The sequence below is a fragment of the Ambystoma mexicanum genome, chromosome 13 (genome assembly GCF_040938575.1).
Source record: "Ambystoma mexicanum isolate Mex_15411 chromosome 13, UKY_AmexF1_1, whole genome shotgun sequence".
NCBI classification, from domain to species: Eukaryota; Metazoa; Chordata; class Amphibia; order Caudata; family Ambystomatidae; genus Ambystoma; species Ambystoma mexicanum.
In genome coordinates, this window is record NC_090938.1 from 103,651,749 (window position 1) to 103,668,496 (window position 16,748).

General features: G+C 44.5%; 1 protein-coding gene across 1 annotated transcript in view; it reads right to left on the reverse strand.

Moving 5' to 3' along the window:
- The window catches only part of SYT6 (synaptotagmin 6), an 843,909-nt gene that overhangs the window by 443,881 nt on the left and 383,280 nt on the right, over positions 1–16,748 (reverse strand). The window lies entirely within an intron of this gene.

Consider the following 16,748-nt stretch of genomic DNA (forward strand, 5'->3'; position numbering starts at 1 on the left):
ACAATAGGGCGTCAAGAGGGAGTCTGTTCGTTTTTGTGGATTTTGGGAAATAAATATATTGCTGGTAGAATAAGATGTCTATTGATTAGGAACAATTTTTCGTCATCATCTAGCCATTCTTCTGTGTTGGCATGTATCATGAGACTTTCTATCTCTAATAAAAGACGTGAAGTTGGATTGTTGTCAATTGTTTTGTAAAAATGGGTGTCTGCTAGTTGCCTGTTAATTTAATTCTCATAGTTCTCTTCCCTTTAAGACGATTCTGCCTCCTTTGTCAGCAGATTTTATTATGAAGTTCTGGTCGCCTTCTAGGTTTTTGAGCGATTGCCTCTCGTCTTTTTTCATGTTGTCCACAAAGAGTTTTTTTTGTTGTAAACATATTATTGACTTCCGATACGATTTTGTTCTCGAAGGCCAAGATTTCAGGGCACACCATAGATGCGATTGGAGTAAAAGTTGAGGGCAGCTTCAGTCCCGTTGTTTTTGGGGGTTCTTTTTCCGGCTTATCACAGAAGAAATATTTTAAGCGGATGAGTCTGAAAAATGTCCTTAGTTCCACTTCGGTGGTGAATTTGTCAGCATTAGTCTGAGGTATAAAACTCAGGCCTTTTGACAAGGTGTGGTTCTCAGTTTGGGTCAAGATATGGTCACAAAGGTTAAAAATAGGAATCACCACATCTGTTGGGGGCGTGGTATCCATTATCATGGCTTCATCCCATGAAGCATTTGTTGGTGGGTCCTGCCTCTTCTCCCTCTCCCCTGAAAAATTGTGGCTGATTTTGATTAGATGTTGAAGGTCCGGTGTTGGTGGAATCCGAATCGCTGCTGTTCGAGCTGTTGGAAAAAGTGAAATTTTTTTGGGTGACGTCTTTGGTTGTAGCGTCTTGGTAGTTGGACTGTGTTTTGTTGGTTGTAGAAACCAGACACCAAATAAGGATATGTTTTTTCCTCTCTGTAGTTCTTTATATCATTCTTTAATTTCCATAGTTTTTTGTCGATAGTGAATTTGTGAATTTTTTTAAATTTAGTTATTTCTTCAATTGATTCCAGTTGTTTTTTAATATCTGGAATGACAGTCTTTTAATATTTTTTCTTCTACTTTTTTTAGATCTTCTGTTTGCCCATTTGACTCTGCTAAATTCAACTAAAAATGTTAGGTTGTCTAGGAAGACACACGGAATGTTTCTGACTTGTAGTCCGTCGGGTATTACCTCTGCTTTGAGGTATTCTATCATCATCTGGCCATGCGATTCGGTCCTCACTAGTTTTTTTCCTTTTTTGGGTCAAGGTGTTGAGATCTGATGGAGCCAGCGTTTTTTTCAATGGCTGCTATTGTTGGTGTTTGGCCTACAAGAGATGGACTATCTAGAAGTTTTTATATATAGCTCGTTGGAGAAAGTGACAATGTTCACTTGCTCCATGATTGGTGGCGAAAAAAAAGTCACACCCTACAACCAAAGGGTTGTCCGTAATCAAGGAAAAAACAATGGCTAAGCCTTCTTTTTTGTTTCAGGGGCGATACCAATTGTAAAACAAAATGGTTGGTTAACATACATGCGCAAATGCAAACGAGAAATCCGCTAAAGGATTTATGAGCACAAATCCTGCATCAAAAATGAAATGGACGATAAACCCATGGTTGTCCATTTCAAAGCAAAAAACATCTCCATTCAGAAATGGTTTGGTTCATCATAGAGATCGTAAAAAATCCCTATACAGGAGACTGCGATATGATGCTTCGTCGCCTAGAACAAAAGTGGATCTACCGCTTAGACACAGTCAAAGAAGGCCTCAACATGTCAGTAGAGTGGAATCTTTTCTTTAATTAACCATTCTGGTGCAACCTCCCCTTAACAAAAATACACGGGAATCTTCTTAGGGTTCTATGTCAGAATGCCCGATGCAAAATAGAAAATATTGCCTATTTTTTAAGTCCAAGGTACATACAAGTAATTCATCATGCCACAACAAACATTGACCTTTCATTTTTCTGTGCATGTAGACCATATTGTGTTGTCATCCAAATGCACATATTCTATGCTATTGTAAAAGTTGTTGTCTTCTTAATGTAAAAACTGGGACTTTTTTGATGTCCAAATCAACTATTTTCTGTTCAGATATATCTCAAAATGCAGATCTCTTGTTTCTCCTTGTTCACTATGTGTACAACAATTAGGCAAACTAACATTGTCTGTGGCTGTTCTATAACTATACTTGAATTGTGCAAACTACCTTTTTTGTGGTAGTTTTATAACTAGACTCGAATTGTGTAAACACACAAAACACTACATGTCCATGGAGTATGCTCCCTATGTCACAAAAGATTTCTAGCACATAATCAATCGCGCATCCATTTCACTCACCTACTATTCAGGTATCCACCTCTTGTGTTGCGAAACACTACGTACATTTATTTTTCCTGCATTTCCAATGCAGCATTTTTAATAATGAACATCTAGTGTTCGAACTCTGCGTTTCTTTTGAGGGAACAGCCAACATTGTTACTGCATCTAACATCAGCAAAGAGCACAGATGACTTCTGGGTGCTCCTCGTTCTATCCTAAACAGCCCTAGTGCCACATTGTGCATTCTTGGCACCGCAACCTTCAATAAAGGTTTTTCAATTGTGGAGATGTATCGGCTCTCAGCTCTAACACGCATGCACGATAGCCGAGGCACTAGAGCTCCATTCTCTGAAGACAGCTATACACGCTGAGGTGAGTTCCTCCATCCGGCCCTTGTTTATTCAACTATTTTTGCACGATTTAAACATGGTGCATACGCTCTGCCGCAGCAAATAGCGTTAAATACGTTTTTGATCAACAAATATTTTGGCACTCTGTCTCGCCACGACTCTAATAATTACTGTCGCTCCTTGCGGCTTCCAATTTGTCTAATTAGACTGATTTTTCAAAACAGCCTCCTTTTCTGTTTCAGTGCAACTTTGTGTTTTTCAACATGTAACTTCTTCTATAACATGCTGCCAATGCAGCGCAGTTACATGCATTGCTTTAACTATTTTATTATAATTACTAGGACCCACTGACATGTGTCCTTCGCAGTGCCATTGCAGCAACTGGGCACCGCAGTCTTAACCACAGCCAGACCCTTTGGCCCTTCAAATTACTGTTTCTTCAGTCGTCCATCGTGGATCTACAATTTCCACACACCTCCTGCGTGTTTTTCAAATCAACCTCGCCAGGTAATTAAATTCAGCTTATTGTTTAATAATTACCAGTAGAGCTTCTCGGCACTATCACTGATTGACCATCTCTACCACTAAAGGTAGCCAATGAGCACCAGAGACTGAAACAAACTGCATGCAAGACAGTTTTTCTCCACTTCTGCTTCCCTAGACACCACTAATCAAAGGTGAGGTTTAGACCTACTCTTGTCTGCATTCAATGAAAAAGAATGAACACAATCACGCCCTTTTTAACTCGCTCCCCTTTATTGTTTTTAGATGAACATTCGCACATCTAGCCATACCTTTTTGTTGTCCTGAAGAAAGCTTGGAGCCCCCGAAAGTCATTCTTCTATCAACAAGACCTTAGTGTCTAGAAGCATCGTATTTGACTGACAAACTCTACAATCGGTCCTCTAAGCTAGAAATACCAAATTTGTGACGACAGTGAAAATGTGTTGCATATCTAGTATTGCACATCAATCAATTCTTTTTATGTGAAATAATCTTTTTTTTTTTAAGACACATGTCTATTTGTTTTCTCTTGTGGGGTAACAATTGCACTGCCATTTTTCATGAATGTTTTAATATGTTCCTACTATTAAACTTTGTTTCATATGTTTAATTTTGAGTGTGATTCTGTACAACTAGTTTAAATAAATTACTAGTTTGCTTGAATAGGTCCTCCCCCCCCCCTCTACACGCCTAAGCCTGGCTTTTCTTCCCTCTATTGCTTCATAATCTACTTTGCCTTTTAGAACCAGACCCCCCCCTTAAACAAAAAAGAAGGCTTCCGCCCTTGTTTTTTCCTTACTCAGCGCACCTGTCAAATTCAGCATGGGGCTGTCACCAGCCCATACCCTGCTCGGTGGGCCACACACAAGTGCCCAAAAACGTACACTAGGGGCACAGGGTTGTAGCCCCACCCATGGGTGCCACAAGGGTATCCCATGGGTCTGTACACCAAACCAAAAACAGGAAGAGCTGCACTACCAGGAGTCCCACATGGACTCCTGGGCAGAAAACAATACAGAACACAAATGAAAAAGGACTACGGGACAAGGACAGGGAGGTCCTGTCCCTCCAATGCATTTCCAGGATCATACATACACCCCATATGCCTCCCTTAGACAGCACCTAAAGTTACTGAGCATATGCCCCAAGTGTCTCCCTTGGACAGAACCTAAAGTTACTCAGTATACGTCCCACCCGTCTCCCTTGGACAGACGCAAAATTAACTGAGCATAAACCCCTAGTGTCCCACAGGTGTCTCCCTTGGACAGCACCTAAAGTTACTGAGCATACGCCCCAAAAAGTGTCTCCCTTGTTCAACAGCTAAAGTTACTGAGCATACGCCCCATGCGTCTCCCTTGGACAGCATAACGTTGCTGAGCATACCCCCTATGCGTGTCCATTGGACAGCAGCTAAAATTACTGAGCATACACCCTAGGTATCTCCATTGGGCAGCACCTAAAGTTACTGAGCATATGCCCCAAGCGTCTCTCTTGGACCGCAGCTAAAGTTACTAATCATACGCCACAAGTGTCTTCCTCGGATAGCACCAAACGTTACTGAGCATATGCTCCAAGTGTCTCCCATGGACAACACCTAAAGTTACTGTGCATACGCCCCAAGGGTCCCCCTTGTACAACAACTAAAGTTACTGAGCATACACCCCCCCCCCCCCCAAGTGTCTTCCCTGGACAGCAGCTAAAGTTACTGAGCATACCCCCCACCCCTTAAGTGTCTCCCTTGGACAGCACCCAAGTTACTGGGCATATGCCCCAAGGGTCTCCCTTGGACAGCACCTAAAGTTACTGACCATGCCCCCCACCCCCTAAGTGTCTCCGTTGGACAGCAGCTAAAGTTACTGAGCATACGCCCCAAGTGTCTCCCTTGAACAGCACCCAAGTTACTGGGCATACGCCCCAAGCGTCTCCCTTGGACAACAGCTAAAGTTACTGAGCATACGCCCCAAGTTTCTTCTTGGCAGCACCAAGTTACTGAGCATACGCCCCAAGTTTCTCCTTGGATAGCAGCTAACGTTACTGAGCATTCGCCCCAAATGTCTCCCTCCGGCAGCAGGTGAAGTTACTGAGCAAACGCCCCAAGTGTCTCCCTTAGACAGCAGCTAAAGTTACTAAGCATACACCACCCCTCCCCCCCACCCCCCCAAGTGTCTCCCTTTGGCAGCACCTAGTTACTGAGCATAAGCCCCAAGTTTCTTCTTGGACAGCAGCTGAAGTTACTGAGCATAACCCCCAACCCCTAAGAGTCTCCCTTGACCAGCAGCTGCAGTTACCGAGCATAGGCCCCAAGTGTCTCCCTTGGCCAACAGCTAAAGTTACTGAGCATACGCCCCACGTATCTCCGTTGGGCAGCAGCTAAAGTTACCTAGCATACGCCCCAAGTGTCTCCCTTAGATAGCAGCTAAAGTTACTGAGCATACGCCCCAAGTGTCTCCCGTGGACCGCAGCTAAAATTACTAAGCATACACCCCAAGTTTCTCCTTTAGGCAGCAGCTAAAGTTACTAAGCATATGCCCCAAGTTTCTCCTTTGGACATCAGCTTAAGTTACTGAGCAGACCTCCCCTCCCCCAAGTGTCTCCCTTGGACAGCGACTAAAGTTACTAAGCATACGCCCCATGTGTCTCCCTTGGACAGCACCAAACGTTACTGAGCATACACACTAAGTGTCTCCCTTAGACAACACCTAACGTTACTGGGCATACGCCCCAAGGGTCTCCCTTGGACAACAGCTACAGTTACTGAGCATAGGCCCCAAGTGTCTCCCTTGGCCAACAGCTAAAGTTACTGAGCATACGCCCCAAGTATCTCCGTTGGGCAGCAGCTAAAGTTACCTAGCATACGCCCCAAGTTTCTCCCGTGGACAGCAAACAAAGTTACTGAGCATACGCCCCAAGTGTCTCCCTTGGACCGCAGCTAAAATTACTGAGCATACACCCCAAGTGTCTCCCTTAGACAACACCTAAAGTTACTGGGCATACGCCCCAAGGGTCTCCCTTGGACAACAGCTAAAGTTACTGAGCATACACCCCAAGTTTCTCCTTGGACAGCAGCTGAAGTTACTAAGCATATGCCCCAAGTGTCTCCCTAAAGTTACTAAGCATATGCCTAAACTTTCTCCTTTGGACACCAGCTACAGTTACTGAGCATACACCCCAAGTTTCTCCTTTAGGCAGCAGCTAAAGTTACTAAGCATATGCCCCAAGTTTCTCCTTTGGACATCAGCTTAAGTTACTGAGCAGACCTCCCCTCCCCCCAAGTTTCTCCTTTGGACATCAGCTTAAGTTACTGAGCAGACCTCCCCTCCCCCCAAGTGTCTCCTTTGGACAGCGACTAAAGTTACTGAGCATACGCCCCATGTGTCTTCCTTGGACAGCACCAAACGTTACTGAGCATACACACCAAGTGTCTCCCTTAGACAACACCTAACGTTACTGGGCATACGCCCCAAGGGTCTCCCTTGGACAACAGCTACAGTTACTGAGCATAGGCCCCAAGTGTCTCCTTTGGCCAACAGCTAAAGTTACTGAGCATACGCCCCAAGTATCTCTGTTGGGCAGCAGCTAAAGTTACCTAGCATACGCCCCAAGTTTCTCCCGTGGACAGCAAACAAAGTTACTGAGCATACGCCCCAAGTGTCTCCCTTGGACCACAGCTAAAATTACTGAGCATACACCCCAAGTGTCTCCCTTAGACAACACCTAAAGTTACTGGGCATACGCCCCAAGGGGCTCTCTTGGACAACAGCAAAAGTTACTGAGCATACACCCCAAGTTTCTCCTTGGACAGCAGCTAAAGTTACTAAGCATATGCCCCAGGTTTCTCCTTTGGACATCAGCTTAAGTTACTGAGCAGACCTCCCCTCCCCCCCAAGTTTCTCCTTTGGACATCAGCTTAAGTTACTGAGCAGACCTCCCCTCCCCCCAAGTGTCTCCCTTGGACACCAGCTACAGTTTCTGAGCAGACCTCCCCTCCCCCCAAGTGTCTCCCTTGGACACCAGCTACAGTTACTGAGCAGACCTCCCCTCCCCCCCAAGTGTCTCCCTTGGACACCAGCTACAGTTACTGAGCAGACCTCCCCTCCCCCCCCCCCAAGTGTCTCCCTTGGACACCAGCTATAGTTATTGAGCAGACCTCCCCTCCCCCCAAGTGTCTCCCTTGGACACCAGCTACAGTTACTGAGCAGACCTCCCCTCCCCCCAAGTGTCTCCCTTGGACACCAGCTATAGTTATTGAGCAGACCTCCCCTCCCCCCAAGTGTCTCCCTTGGACACCAGCTACAGTTACTGAGCAGACCTCCCCTCCCCCCCAAGTGTCTCCCTTGGACACCAGCTATAGTTATTGAGCAGACCTCCCCTCCCCCCAAGTGTCTCCCTTGGACACCAGCTACAGTTACTGAGCAGACCTCCCCTCCCCCCCCCCCCAAGTGTCTCCCTTGGACAGCGACTAAAGTAAATGGACATACACCCCATGTTACATTTGAAAAACCATTATCAAAAGTGGAACAAGAAGATGAACACACACCCTGGGCATCAGCCGGGTCTACAGATTATGTTTGAGTATTGATAGCGCACCTTCGGCCCAAAGGCAAACGGGCGCACATACACACCAAACAAACATACACGCAACTACGAACATTAGAAACACGCACTAAATGCAACAAATAAGTGAAGCCACATGAAAGTATTGCAACTACAATTAAAAGCAATAAAAAGCACAATAGAAAAAGAAAGATGCAATTAACAGAATAAAAACATCTGAGCAGTCCAATAAAAACTAAGTAAAAAAGGACGTTCTTCAGAGCCTTCTTAAGGAGGAGAGGAATCCAATCAATTAATTCCAGAGGCTAATTAAAGTAAAAGAGCATCTTGCCGCCCTTGCAAGATGGGGTACCCTCCTGATCAGGGAGGCAGGACCCTGTACCATCCTGATTAGGAAGGCAGAACACTGTACCTCCCCCCCCCCCGATCAGGCAGGCAGGACCCTGTACCCTCCTGATCAGGCAGGCAGGACCCTTTACCCTCCTGATCAGGCAGGCAGGACCCTGTAGGCAGGATCCCGTACCCCCCTGATCAGGTAGGCAGGACCCCGTACCTCCCTGATCTGGTAGGTATAACCTTGTACCCCCCTGATCAGTTAGGCAGAACCCTGTACCCTCCTGATCAGGCAGACAGGGCCTGTACCCTCCTGATCAGGCAGGCAGGACCTTTGCCATAAATGCATTTGTGTGCAATGGCCAGGACTCTAAAATACAAGTGCTCTGTCACTGAGAGCCAGTGTGGTGCCCTACGGACTGGTGTAATATGTGCTCTTCTTTTAATATCACAATGAATGTGCACTGCACTATTTTGTGGCACCTGCAGCTTCTACACATACGTCTGTGCAGTGCCACCAGGAGGCTACCACAGCAAACAATGCTTGCACCTCTAACGGCATGTGCAATGGTGATACAATTCCAATTGGAGAGAAATGGCTGAGGAGCTTCAAGTAATATGTTGACGACGACATCATTTCACTGACTTGATCTCGCATGGAGAGCGTGGAGTCAAGAACTACTCCAAGGCTTTCAACCTTTTTTAGAACAAGAATACTGCAATCAGAATGTTTCATAGGAATCCCATAGCTTTACGAATCTTTGGTGTGCACCAACTATTAGCAGCTCTGTTTGTTCATCATTCAGGCCTAGAGAATTATGGACCATCCAGCGCTGAATGAGATTAAAAACATCATTTACTCTCCCAGCATCAGTGAGTAATCACCTGAGAGCTGTATCAAGAGATGTGTGCCATCAGCATGTAACATTTCCTGCTCATCTAAAGTATCAAAACGGGGCTAGATAAAAAGGTCGAAAAGAATAGGCGGTGGGCAGGAACCCTGGGGGACTCCACATGCAACATCCACTCCGGAGGCCATATTGGTTTTGTAAAAGGCTCTTGCCCATCTTCCAGATAAAACTGACAGAACCCAATCTGCTGCACCAACAGATACATGAGCTAATGATTGCAATCAATTATATAGAATGTTAAAATCAATTAGGTTGAATGCCACCGAGAAAACCAGTAAAATCAGCAGCGACATCGCACCATCATCCATAAATTGAGACATAGTTGCCTTCAAGTCAAGGAGTGCTGAGTCCATGCCATGGTAAGCTCTAAATCCTGATTCCAAGGAGATTATATTACTCTATATGGGCGTGTGGCTGCAAATAAGCCACACGATTCAGGAACTTTAGTTGAAAAGAGACACACTGGTCATCGGACACATTAGGGCCCAGAGCCGATTTCTTTAACAGTTGCGTAATCCGTGCCCGTTTAATACAAGCAGGCACGGAAGTAGATGAGAAAGACGCATTCACAACATTGGCAATTAGTGGGGCAATACCCTAATGCAACTCCTAATGATCTTGGATGGACAAGGATCATCAGGGCAGTATGTAGATTTCAGCTTTGAAACTAGGTTCTCTACCTCGGCCAGGGTTACTTCCTTAAAATCAAAGTGAGATATAACAGTCTGAGCAGGAAGTAATGGATCCGGAGGAGGTTACAACATCATCTTCTTATGACTAATGTTTGCTTTCAGTAATGACACTTTCTGAAAAGTGCCTGTTGAATACTGGTACACCAGTCATTATTCTTATTAACGGATTCTAATAACTTAGCATTTGAATTTTTTCAATTCTCTAAGAATTGTAAACCGCTCTAGAATTGGAGACTGCCTGGCTAATACGATGATTCAGCTATTCCTGTTCAACTCAAGTAACTGAGCACTTATATAGCAGCAGAGGAGTATGTTTCTCTATCAGTATCAGGCAGAGACGTTTGCCAACATCGATGGGTTTTAATCTTTTGAGAAACACGTGTCTGGGGTTGCTGTTGGTACTCTTGTTCAGAGGAGAATTGCCTAGCATTTCAGTGCTGGACTGCCCCAGGGCAGGACAAAGACTGATCTGTTTTAGATATTTCTCCTCTGTGAAAGATAGTGAGCAAAAGACTCTGGGTAAGTCTCTCGTAACCATGACTAATGTCTGGCAGAGGGACTCCCATGACCCCCCTTGTTACATTGCATATTTAAGTAACTTTGGGTCTCACCCTAAGTGACTAGGGGAATCCAGACGTGGACCCCTTGCTCACTATTCTTAGAGAGGCACAGATCCACCCTACTGATGAGGTCCAACCAGACCGAAACACGTGTCTGGGGTTTCTGTTGGTACTCTTGTTCAAAGGAGAATTGCTTAGCATTTCAGTGCTGGACTGCCCCAGGGCAGGACAAAGACTGATCTGTTTTAGATATTTCTCCTCTGTGAAAGATAGTGAGATAAAGACTCTGGGTAACTCTCTCGTGACCGGGACTAATGTCCGGCAGAGGGACTCCCAGGACCCCCTTGTTTTTTACTTTTTTATTCTTTTGCATCCATAATGCACACAGTTCCTGAGTGTACCAGGTTTGTACTGACTTCATCACCATGGATTTGCACATCCTTATTGGATCAATAGTGTCAAGGGCTAAGTATCCCACTGCCAAGACCTCAGGTGATGAACTATCGGACACATTGTCACCACCAGCATCCTAAAAGGTTTCGTAATGATTGCAGTGATTTTACTTAAATTCCGCATTCAGTTGGCCTTTTCAGCATATATTGGTACCCAGCGGGGGCATGGCTTAGGCCTCCCAGCCAATGAGGAGGCTCAAAACAGGGGCTTTAACACATGGTGCAACCCCCTGTCAGATCAGAAGTAAGTGAGCGCTGACTGCATCTCCTTCCCCCACCCCTTTTCCACATCTCTTCTCCACCCCCACCCCACCTACATTGCACCATCTAGTCGCTCTACGGAGCCAGGAACACTAGTCTTCCCGGCACATCACCGACCTGGCAATGGCTGCCATGGAAAGGCAGAAGGGACTAAACTAATAACTTGGGCTGGGTCATTATCCTTCAATAACGACCACTTCCTTAGTTAATCAGGATTAATTGAAAAATGCAAGACTTGCCCAGGATGCGGATAAGAATAGGTGATGTGAATTTTGGAAGACATGAAAAGTGATGACCCAATGTCCCAAAGCCTTCGATTACACTTCGATCTCTCAGTTAAGCATTGCTATGCCTATGTTGCTGATTGCAGCCCCTGGATTTAAATACAGCTTGTAGCAAGTTCATTAACGTGGTGCATCAGTCATTTTTAATAAAGACGGGGCAACAGAACAAAACCTCTCTGACCCTACCTAGCGCTCAACTATATTATAAAGTTACTTCCTTAGACATCATAAGGATTTTTGGTAAATCGCTGCATCTGAATGGTAAATGGGAGCAGTGTTCCTGTGGCGAGTCAGACATAATGGAATTGCAAATGTATAATGTGCCTGCACCCACTTGCCCCAGGTAAATGTTTTCAGACATACCACAACTCGCTTAAAAGAATGACCAGATAACTCGGAAGGGCGCTAAACGGGAGAAGCAACGAATTGCCTGGATTTGTCACATGATGTTCTGGTATTTGCATACTTCCCTTGATGATGTAGAAAAAGAAGCTACATTCTTTCTTCTCAACAGTGGTCTGCAGTCTGCAGCTCTCCAGATGTTTTGGACTGGGACACCCATGATCCCTCACCATGGACTACGCTTACTAGGGCTGATGGGAGTTGTAGTCCTCAATATCTGGAGAGCCAAAGGTTGCATACCCCTGCATTAGGTAAAATTGAAAGCTCCCACAGAGGAGGTGCTCCGTGTCACATGGGTGGGCAGAGCAATATTTCATCGAGCTTGGATTTTCTCCTGAAGCCAAGCCACCAAGATGTACGTTTAGAAGTCCATCGCTAATCTAACTGACTAAATGCATCTTGGTGACTTTTCTGTATAAGGTTATTTAGGTACAACTCTTTGAAAAAAACTGAGATTTCAAAGCTCAGGGGCAACCTTTTTGGGACAAGGTTAGTGGGTTTACCTGACTTCTTTCTCTGCAGCTGAATGGAAATAAACTTCATATTTCCCTTTGATGTCTGTCTCACTATTGGATTATTGGGTGATGTGCACAGGTTTCTCAATTAAACAATGGCAAACACATGCACACTTGGGAAACAATTAGTTATATACAGAAATAGAGATGGAGCTCAAATACCAGCTTCTCGACTTAACTAAAGTGTGTGGTCCTGGGAAAACCAGTTAATCTCATAGTGCCCAAGTGTCAAAATTGCCAGCACCTGAAACAGACTTTGTTCCTAAGGTACACTTAAAAAAATAAAAATAAAAAAACACTCACCCATGGTCAACATATAGTTGTGTCTCTTTGGATGGGCCTTTAATCACCGGAACCCAAAGCAGGTCCACCACTTAAGAAGCGAGCGCACATTTGTAGGTAAAACATGTTTATTGTACAACCGGGAGGAGCTACATGACCCTATGGAATCAAACTAACCTGAGTCTCGCTTAACCACACAAGCTGACACATTAAATACATTTTTGTAACAATTAAAACACTCCCATATATTTTATTACAAACAACCCCCACACATGATTGGTCAAAACGTATACAAAGAAATCCAATCTTTCTCCAATTCCCCTGTTCTCATCGGTCACAATTATCTTAACTACCATCTTCAGCTCATGTGTACAGCACACCCCCTTTTAGGATTTGTCCATGGTAGGTCATGACATTATCGCACAGTTACACATTCACATACAAACATAACTCATTAGAGGTGCCAGCTGGCCTGAGACCTTCTAATCCCTGACGTAATTGCATATGATTTGCAAGAGTACTTCAACAATAAGGGGGGGGGACAGAATAAACAGGTTCTCTTTGACCAGGCGATAACCATCTCCCCCACCCAGACTTGCTGGAATCCTCGGAGTGCTATAATCGAAATGACTACCAATTCAACACGCATGGCCTCCGGTCAAATCCTGAGAAAACAATCAAAACCCATGAAATAGCGATCAACTCTGGCCTCAGGCATACATTCACCCAAGGTTTATTGCTGTTCAGAAGCAAATAACTGGATGCCCTGAACAAAAAATAACAAGCTCCCAATTAACTTCAAAGATTGCATCTTCTTTCCGCAATACTGCCATTTCTTAAAAAACAAATTTAAAGAAAATAAAAACATGCCGGCCTGTTGGCTGACCATCTGCTTAATATCGTGGATACTCATTTCTTTTCTTTTGCCCTCCATACCCTGCAAAACCAGTTTTTCCCAGTCACTCAGAATTCACCTCGCAAACCATGACTGCATTGTTTAACCAATTTATGACAAGAACACACTGAATATAGATATGCAAACATGGGGAGTTTACATATCGGAGCATGCATGTTTAATGACTACCATGTCTTTTTCACAGTGGGTTCTTTGTGACAAATCCCCTTCCCCGATGCACATTATTAAGCTCCGCATTGCCACGCTTCTAGGTGCTTCGTGACACTCCATACCCAGACTGTATTTATATTCCATTGGTAAGCCTCTTGTATTAGTATTTGAGTTTATAAAGCACGCTTTCACCAAAGCTCTACACAATTGAGAACGGTATGTAGAGGAGCAGGTATATGCATATACCCTAACTCCCGCCCCAACACCGCTGTCATACAGAAACAGCAGGAGAAGAGCTGCTTGTGGCTCCCGCTGTGTTGTCTGTATACTGCATTGAGTGTACGGGAGACAATATTCACTCAGACAACCATACCGAATGTACCATTGCACTGAAAGAGTGAAAGGATGTCCGAATGCACCAATGGATATTATGTAATGCTGAGTGACATCTGGCAAGGGCAGAGGGATGTCATGAATAAGATATACGAGGACATACTGAAACGGTATGAAAATGCTTGAGAGACAATGTAACTGAAGCAACAAGAGAAACATATACGAATTGATAAAGTAATCAAGTATGTAAAAGAAGATAAAGTAACTTGATCAATCCGTGTGAATACGCAGAAAATATGCAGAAACACAAGGTAGATGAGACATATAGAAGCTTGCTATAGAGGAATATCGAACATGGCTACGACGGCCATAATTGGAAAATGGACACTGGCTCGTGCAAAGATACATTCTAGCTACCGCAGAAACAGACCAGTGCTGCAGAGTCAGGAGACACTGGAAAACAGCTTTCTGTGCAAACAAAGAGGAGTCTATGTTGGCCTGGGATCAAGGATGCTATTTGAAGGAATAGATGCAAAGCACAAAAGGGAGGCAGACAGATAAGCCATGCACGTGAGACGTATTTCTCTTTGATTAAAGAAGAAGAAAACCTGTGCAAAAGCCAAGTATTGGACAATTAACAGTGAATAAGACACATACAAGATGAAGTGAGCAAGTCTCTAGAGGCCAAAGGAGCAATAACACCTGGTATTATTGAGTCAAATAGCAGTAAATAGGAGGTCGAAATTGAAAAATGTGTGGTCTTCTCACACGTGATGCAAAAGTCAAAAACAAGGGCTATTCATTAAGCTGCGATTGAAGATAGTGATGTGCCTAGAAGTGATGTGCCTATACTCCCGGAATGTCCCAGAACAAAGAGCAACGTCAAGGTCAACTACAGGCGGGAAACTTTGGTTTATGGTCAGACTGATGAGAGATGATGGACTAATTGGGAAAGTAGGGAGTAATTTGATATGATTCAAGCACCTGGGGTTTGGTTTCCTTACGTGCTGTTAGCTGAGCTGAGAGTCCGAGGTTGGGTGGGACTGCCAACCAATCAATAGGTCTGTGGGGCAACCTGCTTTACAATATTGTATAAACCAATCTGCTGCCATTGTGGCCACTATAATCAGTATTATACATATTTAGAGGTAGTTTGAGGGATGTCTTACAGATAAGAGACAGCCAATGAAGTACTAACCCTTATACATTCTATAAGTAGATATGTTCCCCAAAGCAATCCCTACCACCAATAGGTTTTACAGTTTACGACGTAGGATGAAATCATAGATGACGCAAATTGGAGTATAAGACCTCTGTGTAATCAAGTTTGTGGATGTGTGTGTGCAAACATCAGTCTGAATTCTGCTGGTGTACCCTGCTTTATTAAATTGAGAAGAAAGTAGAACTTTCCGGTTATTTAGTCAAAGATCTTTATTGGTAATTCCATCTAGCACAAGAGACGCTTCAAGGTGCTAAAGCACAGGTAGAAACACGAGAAATAAATTAATGGGTGGGGATGCTGGAAGAAAAGGAAGTACAATTTAGTGTGAGAGAGTAGAAAGAAGATGGTTTTTAAGTTGGGTGCAGAAGATGAGCTGCGAGGGAGAAAAGCGAATGGTGAGAGGGAGAGAGTTCCAAAGTTTGTGCGAGAATCGAGAAAGAGTGGAAACGAGATGAGGCCAAGGGGGAGCAGGAACAGCAAAGAGGAATTGAGACTGCAACCGTAGGGTGCGAGAAGGAGCGTACAGAGAAGAGAACGAAAAGGTAGGGAGGAGCGAGACCATGAAAGCACTTCAAGACAATCACTAGAAAGTGGAAGAAGAGACGAGAGTCAAAAGGAAGAAAAGAAAAGGATGAAAGAGAAGGAGTGATGGAGGTGCGAGGGCAAAGAAGGACGAGTAGACAAAGTGGTTCAAGATGAGAAGTAGAAAGACCAAGTAATAGAGCAGAATAATAGTCAATGCGGGGAAAAATAAGTGTGGCAGTAAGGAGGTTAGTGGCAGAGAAGAATGGACCCTTGCCTTCTGTGAGGCCGATGAGCCATGTTCTGTTATAATGCTAGCCCACGTGCACCTGATCTGCGTCCTGCATTTATAGTTGCGCCTGTACTGTACACCATCCTCGTGGCGTCTGTTGGGGAGTGCTCTGTACCTCTGCTGGAACAGGAGTACCCTCCATCGAGGACTGCTAATATTGCCCTTAATTATTCTAATTCCAGCCAGGATGAAGGGGATTTGAATGGAGTACCCATGCTTATGTTGTGAGGTTTACAGATCATGCTCTGGGCTGTGATTGGGCAAGATTTGAGGGCGACCAGATATTCTGAATCCGTTAGTTTCTTTAGTTTGGGGGTGGGGGGGTCTCAGAGTAGGTCTGTGTCCTGGAGACCAAATCCCCCCAAAATTGCCCTGGTGACATAATACAGGTGCATTCAGAAAAGCAAATATTCTCAGGTGCGGCCCAAAGCAAGAGTCTAATTTAATAATAATTCTGGTATTCATGAAAACGTTGAGGGTGGGAGCCCCAATCGAAGTCTCTAACTATTGGTTTGGGCCCACCCACCGGAAGTGTCTACTAGAAATTCATTCTTGCTAACTCATTGACAAAGGCGAGAGACAGAGAGACTCAGAGACACAGAAAGAGGGGGACACACACAAAGAGAGAGAGAGAGAGACAGACAGAACAAAGAGAGAGACACACACGAGATAGAGAGACACACATAGACAGAGAGAGACACACATAGACAGAGAGAGAGGGAGGGCCAGAGAGAGAGACACACACACACAAGAGATATAGACATAGAGAGAGAGAGACACACATAGAGAGAGACAGAGAGAGACACACACAGAGAGAGAGACACACACATATAGAGAGACACACACAGACAGAGAGAGAGAGAGAGAC